This window comes from Myodes glareolus, chromosome 22 (genome assembly GCF_982192425.1).
Source record: "Myodes glareolus chromosome 22, mMyoGla1.1, whole genome shotgun sequence".
In the NCBI taxonomy this organism is placed as follows: Eukaryota; Metazoa; Chordata; class Mammalia; order Rodentia; family Cricetidae; genus Myodes; species Myodes glareolus.
The window spans coordinates 13,499,658-13,508,082 of record NC_142047.1 but is presented as its reverse complement, the minus strand read 5'-3'; the positions used below and the strand labels follow the sequence as shown (position 1 = coordinate 13,508,082).

At 44.7% G+C, this 8,425-nt stretch overlaps 1 pseudogene; it reads right to left on the bottom strand.

Moving 5' to 3' along the window:
- Positions 1-5,315: 5,315 nt before the first annotated feature.
- Positions 5,316-7,624, bottom strand: LOC125400617 (forkhead box protein H1 pseudogene; annotated as a pseudogene).
- Positions 7,625-8,425: the final 801 nt, after the last annotated feature.

Below are 8,425 nucleotides of genomic sequence, written 5' to 3'. Positions count from 1 at the left end.
GAGGTAAATTTGATGACTTGAAAGTCAAAAGTAGTTTCTCTTGATTTTTTTCTATTTGTTTTATATCTTGAAAAAGGCCTTACCTAGCGGAGGCTAGCCTTGAACTCCTTATCTCCGCCCTACATCTCTTAAGTGCTAGTGTTACAGAGAAACACTGTAAGACCTGACTGAGAATAATTCTATTGATTCACTCCCAACACCCCGTAATTTTTATGCAGCCACTAACAGCAGGCTCAGCTCACTGCCACCCTCCTAAAATTCTCTCTCACCCTGAGACAAAGCAGTGAGTGGTGGGCTTCACTCATGGTTATTCTGCTGATGGTTTTGTTGTTTTCAGATGTGTTTACTTTATTTATGTGTATTTTGCCTGTATATATGTCCGTGCATCACAAATGTGCATGGTGCCCTCAGAGGGCAGAAGAGGTCATCAGATCACTCGAAACTGAAGTTATAGATGGTTGTGAAGCACCATGTGGATTCTGGGAATTGAACCATAATCCTCTGGAAGAGGACTTAACAGCTGAGCGATCTTTACAACTCCCAACTCTGCTGATGATAACTACTCTATTAAACTGTCAAAGGAAGGGCTGGAGAGGTTAAGAACACTGACTGCTTTTCCAGAGGTCCTGAGTTCAATTCCCAACAACCACATGGTGACTCATAACCATCTATAATGAGATTTTGTGTCCTCTTCTGGCCTGCAGGCAACATGCAGGTAGAACATGGTATACAGAATAAATAAGACATTTTTTTTTCAATGTCAAAGGAAATCTGGGTAGGGACCATACTCACTTAGGGAAGGGGGTTCACTTAGGAACAGCCACAGATACAGAGTATGCTGACCTGCGTGGAATACTTGAAGCTGTTAAGGTTCTCCCCCAAATTCATAATGTAGTTACTATCTGTAGTAAGAGGGCTGACTTGTTGGGGTTTCTGTCCAGCCCAGTACCCCAACAGCCAGCAAGCAACAAAGAAAATCACACACAGGACTCCATAAGGTTATAAACTGATTGGTCCATTAGGTCAGGCTTCTTGTTAACTCTTATAACATATATTACCCCATTATCCTTATCTATGTCAGCCACATGGGCTCAGTACCTTTCTCAGTGTGACAGCTTACATGTTGCCTCTTTGGTGGTCTGCGCAGGAATGGCTGAGAGAGAGCTTCTGCTTCCAGAATACTCCCAGTCTCTTTGCTCCACCCCTACTTCCTGTCTGGCTTTCCTGCCTATACTGCCTGCCTGGCCAATCAGCGTTTTATTAAAATATGATTGACAGAATACAGATAATTCTCCCGCACCAACTATCTAAATCTTCCAATTCACAGGAGAAAAAAAGAGGCAAAAATGACAACCAACAGGGAAAAATTATAAACCCTTCAGCTGCCACACTTCCCTGTGCTCTCAGGAGATCAAAACAATAATATCTAAGTGATGCTTCTTTAAAACTATGGGTCTCATCCTGTGATTCAATGTGGGGTTTCCAAAAAAACTGCCAAAAGCAATAATAGGTTTCTGAATATCCAGTGACCAAATAAATCATAATCAAAGGCAGTGAGTCCAAGGTGTCTCAGGCGATGCATGGCCATGTTGAGCCATCTACCACTGCAGCCTTAGTTCTTGCTTGCTAGCTTTTGTCTTTTTGGCAGGGATCATGGAGCACAAGTGGAGGACAGAGGACAACTTTTGGGATTCAATTAACTCCTTCCACCCTTGTCCCGCGCTACCTTCTCGCCAGCAAGAACGACGCGGGGCACTTAGGATACTTCTGCAGTAAAGCTTTAATGCGTCTTGAGAAGGAGAGCATCAGCTTCCAAAGCGGAGACCCAGAATGAGGGGAACCCAGCCCTTATAAAGGAAACAGTCCTTGCTTCTGACGTGTCACTCTTGGATTGGTCCGCTGCCCATTATCCCAGATGATGCCTTGGAAGTAGGCAGGGACGCAGCAGTAGAGAGTTACCAAGCACGTGCGCTAGGATTAAAGGCCTGTGCTACGTCACCTTGAACTCACAGAGATCTGCCTGTCTCTGCCTCCCAGGCATTGGGACCAAAGGCGTGTACTACCACGCCTTGAGGTCACAGAGGTCAATCTGCCTCTGCCTCCCAGGCATCAGGACTAAAGGCGTGTACCACCACACCTTGAGGTCACAGAGGTCAATCTCTACCTTTGTCCCTTGAAGCAATGGAGAATGTGGTTGCGGCCCTCCACACACCCTGAGGTATAACTTGGTTCCTCAAGGTCTGTCTTTCTTTCTTCTGTCTTTCTTTTGCTTTTGTTTTTCAAGACAGGATTTTCACTGTGTAGGACTGGCTGTCCTGGAACTCACTCTGCAGACCAGGCTGGTCTCGAACTCACATAGATCCACCTGCCTCTGTCTCCCAAGCTCTGAGATTAAAGGCAAACAAAAAAAATTTAACATTTTTCTATTATTCTCCAGTGCATAGCAAATTAGTGTCCCTTCGGTTACATTGTGTTAGAAATCTTGATTTTAATCAAAATTGCTCTTTGGGTGAGAGAGTCAGAGGGCCCAGGTTCAGTTCCCAGCGCTCACATGGTGGCTCACAACCGTCTGTAACTCCAGTTTCTGGGAATCTTATGCTCTCTGAGGTCAGAAGATGAAAATAAAGACTGCGTTTTTGTTTCCTGGCCACCAGACCTGAATAATCACACAGAAACTATATTAATTACGACACTGTTGACCAGTGGCCCAGGTGTAGTCCTAGTTAGCTCTTATATCAAAATCAATCTAATTAGGTTGGTGACAGCAAGAAACTAGGAAAAATGGTAAGCCTCTGTGTAGCAGGCTTTCTTGAGCCACCAGTCCCCAAATCATGACACAGAGACCTATTATTAGCAGTGAAAGCACGGCCTTAACTTAGGCTTGTTTCTACTAGCTCATAAATCAACCCATTTATATTGATCTACATGCTGTCATGTGACCCATGACTTTTACTTCTCCTCCTGTATGTCCTACTTCTTCTCAGTCTCCTCAGGCATCCTCCCTATGCCTAGATTCATCTCTTCTTTTCTCTCTGCCTGGAAGTCGGGCCTATCACCTCCTGCCTAGTTACTGGCCATCCAGTTCTTTGCTAAACCAATCAGAAGGCACCTTGGCAATGATATATCTTCAAAGTGTATAAAAAGTTTATCCCACAACACCTCTGCAGCAGGCTTTCTTCTTTTTTTTATATTTATTTATTTATTATGTATACAATATTCTGTCTGTATGAATGTCTGCAGGCCAGAAGAGGGCATCAGACGTCATCACAGATGGTTGTGAGCTACCATGTGGTTGCCGGGAATTGAACTCAGGACCTTTGGAAGAGCAGGCAATGCTCTTAACCACTGAGCCATCTCTCCAGCCCCTGCAGCAGGCTTTCTTGAAACACCAGCCTCCAAATCATAAAATGGAGACTTTTAATTATGAAAGCTCAGATTTATTTTATGCTTGTTTTGTTAGTCTTATAACTCTATTTAACCTGTTTCTCTTCAGCTACATTTTGCCTTAGGGCTTTTTACCTTTCATTCTGTATGTTCTACTTTCCTGCTTTGTCCGCGGTGGCTGCCTGGCTAGGCTGCCCCAGATATCTTCCTCTCTTTCTTCCTCATTGTCCTCCAGCCTAGATTCCTCCTCCTACTCATTCTCTCTGCTCACCAGCCCTACCTATCTCTCCTCAGCCTAGCTACTGACTATTATTAACTAATATTATAATATTAGGTATTCAACTTTTTATTAGATCAATCAGGTGCCTTAGGCAGGCCAGGTGAAACAGCAACACATCTTTGCCTAGTTAAACAAATGTGGCATAAGCAAAATAACATGTATGGAGCTGAAGAGATGGCTCAGAGTTTAAGAGCACTGACTGCTCTTCCAGAGGTCATGAGTTCAATTCCCAGCAACCACATGGTGGTTCACAGCCATCTATAATGAGATCTGGTGCCCTCTTCTGGCATGCAAGCATACATGGAAGGAATGTTGTATACATAATAAAATAAATCTTTAAAAAAAAACACGTTTTTACAAAGTTAAACAAATATTCTATGCCACATTTCCCCCTTTTTGTCTAAATAAAAAGGAGAGGTTTTAACATTAACATGGTAAACAGGGAGTACAGGGTAAGTCATTTCCAAAACTACAGAAATGACAGCGACATCTGGCTGTTTGGACAGTCACACCCACAGTTCTTCTACAACATTGGGGCATCTATCTTCAGCCTACAGGTCTAGAATATCCGGCAGATTTTTTTATGAAGTAGGAATTTAGAAGGACTGTTCTACCTTGTCTTTACAAAGTTTGGCAGTTGCTTTCCTCTGTATCCTGCTTGTCCAGTTTGAACAGTGTACTGTCAGCAGTTGAGGCAAGGGCAGTTTCTTGCCCAAATAGCTATCTTTGCCACACTGAAAACAAACTCCATATGGAGGTTCTTGAATGCCTATCATTCTTTTGTGAAGTAGATTAGTGCTGCCAGGAACTCACATGTTTTACTGTCATGAAAAGCCTTAGGTTATTAAACATATTAAATGCCATATTCTGTAGGTCTCTGAAGTATTTGAAGATCACCTATCTAAAATATATGTCTAGTCTTGAACTATAACTACAAGTTTGATATTATATATGAGTAACTACTAACCTGTATTTTTTAATTATACATTACATTTTTAAATGAGCTGCATAAGCACAATATCCCAGACAAGAGTAGAAACATACATACAATATAACAGAAATAACTTTAAATTTGTATCAATGTAGGCAGATTATATACCAAAACCCAAACCAATGAAAATATTTGAGGTTAACAGTTATCTTTTTATCCTGTATTTTTATATCCCCTCTAAACTATGACAAACACCCATAACCCACCAAATGAACAAACACTACCCACCCCACCACTTGAGAATGTGCGCATTTTGTTCTCTAGACTGCTTCCTGTTGTCTGGGGGTGACAGTATCTCCAGGGGACCCTGAGAAAATTGAAACAATGGTTATGTCCGAGGAAAACTAGTTGTAACATTTGTTGTCCAGTTTCAGAGCTGTTTCCATGCAGAGGGATCAGCATATAAATCCCCTTTCTTGTAGTTTTCCTTGGTTTATTTCTTTCTGTCTGTAATCAGGATTTTCAGGGTATCTTCCCTGATCAAACCTGATCTCTACTAACCTTGAAGGAATCCATTGCATTTCCTATGGAAACAAAAGCATAACCTCTCTCCCAACACAATACATTTCCTGAATTCCACTTTAAAGGCATCCCTAATGCGCATAGGCTGGGTTGATCCAGCTGTCTCTTTCACAATCCCGTGTCTCTCAGCAGCTCACATTTGCTCATCAGCATTCAAAAAATCCAAAGTCAGCAAACACCACACACGATCTAGACTCCCTGGTGTTTCCCATCTTTGCATGGCTTATTCTTTTGTATTACGTTACTCTCTTTAAAGACTTCATTATTTTAAACTATTTTTTCCTATGACTGGCTATGCCCATTTTCTTTTCTTTCTTACACCTATGCACATTTTTAAACACAATGTAACTTTTTTAGAGTTTTTTTTTTCCATCTGGACATGTCTTTACTCTGTGTCTCTAGACTTTTCTATCCACATGAACCAAACCTTAAACTGCTAAGAAGCAGCTAGGCTCTCCACTGGGCTCTGGCTGCTGGCTCCGCCCCCTCCTCCCGTCCATGAGAGCCAAGCCTTAAGTCCATTTAAGCATTTAACTGCAAAGGTGTCTCTCTCTCTATCTCTCTCTCCCTCTTTTATTTATTTATTTGTTTGTTTGTTTATTTATTTTGCCTTATAAATTCCTTTATTGTCAATCTGCCCCCTACTTCCACCACTACCCCAAATCATGTAGGTCCAGATTTCATTTCCTAACCCTTTCCCCAAAAGGTGCTGCCTCCTACCCAAGCAGCTGAACGGCAGGGCAAGACTTTAGACTGGACCCACTTTTGGCTCGCCCTCCCCCAACCTGGATCCTAGAAGGCACGGTGACAGAGGGATGGCTAGATGGACAGCATAAGAGGGTGGGATAAAGAGAAGATGCACTACTCTAGGCTGAGCACCGTTTCTCCAGATCCCGTCCCTGTGTATGGGAGAGTCGAAGGCATGATTGGCCAGACCTGCCATGTCTAGCAGCGGCAAAACCCTTTCTGGAGTAGCCTAATTAAAATTGTGAGTAGCCTAATTAAAATTGTAAGTTTTCAGCAAGGCCTGCCTTGAACTATTACAGGCTGTACCAGGAGAGCAGCCAGCCAAGGGCAGGAGCAGCCAGGTCCCAAGGGTGGCTGGCCCACACATCATAGATGCTCTTGTTGGGTGGTACTCCCTGGAAGAGGGAATCTAGATCACAGAGCAGATCTGGGGACCCTTGGGATTCAGTACCTACACTCCAGTAGGCTGGACTGGTTGAAGACGGCACTGGGGACAAGAGGTGGGAAGTAGTGTGGCCAAGAGCACTACTACATTGGGCGTGTAGATGGGCAAGTAAAAAGTGGGTAGCTGTCCCCACAGGGAAGCTTTGCACCCCTTGCTGGACATTCCCATGGGATCTTGGGAACCTGAAGTAAGTAGACTGGCCAGGTGGCTTCCTCTGGGGAAAGAGGAGAAGGCCTGATGATTTCCCCTTGGGAAGTCTTCCCCTCTATTCTTGTGGGCTCAGGAAGGGAGCAGAGAGGCCACAGAGGCTTCTCAGTGGAGTTACGGGGTGCAGTACACATTTCTTCTTTCCCCTTGGATCTGGTACCTGCCTGAGCTGAACTGCTCTGTCCAGCTAGCTAGTACAGGCTGCTGGAGCCATGTTGATCCTTTCCCGGGGTCCACTAGCAGGGACTGGATGCTGAAACCGTCCCTGGATGGTGGTGGGTGACTGGGAGGCTGGTAAGGCTGGCCATGGAGCAAGTATGGGCTCAGATCCTTGACGAAAGCGCTGCACGCACCCCGGGTCTGCCATTGCCAGCACAGGGCAGTGTTCTGAAGGCACTGTGCCTCTGCTGGGATCAGGCTTACACCCACCGCCCAGAAGTTGTCCTTGGCCTGGGGCTTTGCAGGGTCCTGGGGCACCTTAGGAAGCACCGGTTAGAGGAAAGGTTATGGTGGATGGGGTCCTTCCAGCCTTTGTAGTTGTCCCTGGAGGAGGAGAACATTGCCTGGACCTGACGGATGGTCTGGGCCAGCTTCAGCCAGCAGAAAGGTGCTGCCTGAATTACCAGGGTGGTCATGGCCAAGTAGGTGTGGGGGGCTTGTCCTCCTTGGGGGAGACTCTGCCTTTGGAGGCCCCTGATGAGAGGTGTTGCAAGACATTACTGGCAAGGAAGGCAGCCCTGTGCTCAAAGGTCTCTCTTTGTAGCCCTGACTGTCCTGGAACTCACTATGTAGGCCAGGGTGGCCTGGGACTCACAGTGATCTGCCTGCCTCTGCCTCCTGAGAGCTGGGAATAAAGGTGTGGGTCACAACCACTCAACTGGTAACAGTAATTTAAGTGTGGAGCATGCCTTGGACTTTTTTGTTAGTGTAGGAATGGAACCCAGAACCTCACGCTTTCTAGGCAAGGGCTCTATCACTGTAGTACATCCCCAGTTCTGAGCCATGCTCATACGAAACGTTCATCAACATTGTTTGAGCCTTTTACATATCAGTTCTAGTATTCCCCAATTCCAACCATTCAGCGAAGTCCTGCCCCTCTCTCCTCAGTTCAAAATAACTTCTGTTTTCCCCTAAGGCTTATGTTAATTTCTTTCTTTTGTGACAGGGTCTCACCATGTAACCTTGGCTTACCTAGCTCTCACTGTGTAGACCACCAGGCTGGCCCAGAACTCTCAGAGATCCACTAAAGTCACTGGCATTCCAGTGCTGGGATTAAAGGTCTGCTACCATACCTGATTTTTCTTAATTAAAAAAAAATGTTAGTATAGTTTCTGTGTACCACAGCACATGTGTTGCAGTCACAGGACAACTTTAAGGACTCCGTTCTTGCCTTCTACTATACCTGACGCAGGCTCTCTCTTCTTCATTTTTTAAAAATTTCTTTATTTATTTTGTATACAGTGTTCTGCCTACATGTATGCCTGCAGAAGGGACCAGATCTCATTATTGATGGTTGTGAGCCACCACTTGACTGCAGGGAATTGAACTCAGGACCTCTAAGAAAGCAGCCAGCGCTCTTAACCTCTGAGTCATCTCTCCAACCCAGTCTCTCTTGTTCTTTTTTACTGCTGGGTGGTTCTTCTGTTTCTACCTCCCATCCTGCTGTAGTAGAGCTGGGTTTACAGATGTGCATTGCCACATTTGACTTTTTAAGAACTTTAATTTCATTTTATTTGTAGAGGTGCTTTGCCTGCATGTGTGTCTCTGTACCATTTGCATGTTTAGTGCCCACAGGACAGAGCTTCAAATCCCCTGGAACTGGAGATACGGATGGTTGTGAGCTTGGTGC